Genomic DNA, 271 nt, shown 5'->3' with positions numbered 1-271 from the left:
CAGATTGTTATGCATGCAGGAAAGATCCAGTTCAGAGCTGCATCTTCGATGAAAGCTTGAGGAAAAAAAAGATTACCCCCTTCTTCGAGGCTGCATACAACATGCCTTTTAGCACATGTTCCAACATCTGTATGATAGGAAATCAGATTATATTTGTGTATTTACAGTCCACAATTCAATAAAAGTTAGCTTTAGGCTACAGGAGGAAGACAAAATGTACAAAAAGCGTTCGATCAGACTGCATGGAGCAATCTCTCTTTCTCTCTCTCTC

The sequence above is a fragment of the Morone saxatilis genome, unplaced genomic scaffold, assembly GCF_004916995.1.
Source record: "Morone saxatilis isolate NCDOM2014 unplaced genomic scaffold, NCSU_SB_2.0 Contig14, whole genome shotgun sequence".
Taxonomy (NCBI): domain Eukaryota; kingdom Metazoa; phylum Chordata; class Actinopteri; family Moronidae; genus Morone; species Morone saxatilis.
This window is presented reverse-complemented; position numbering follows the sequence as displayed.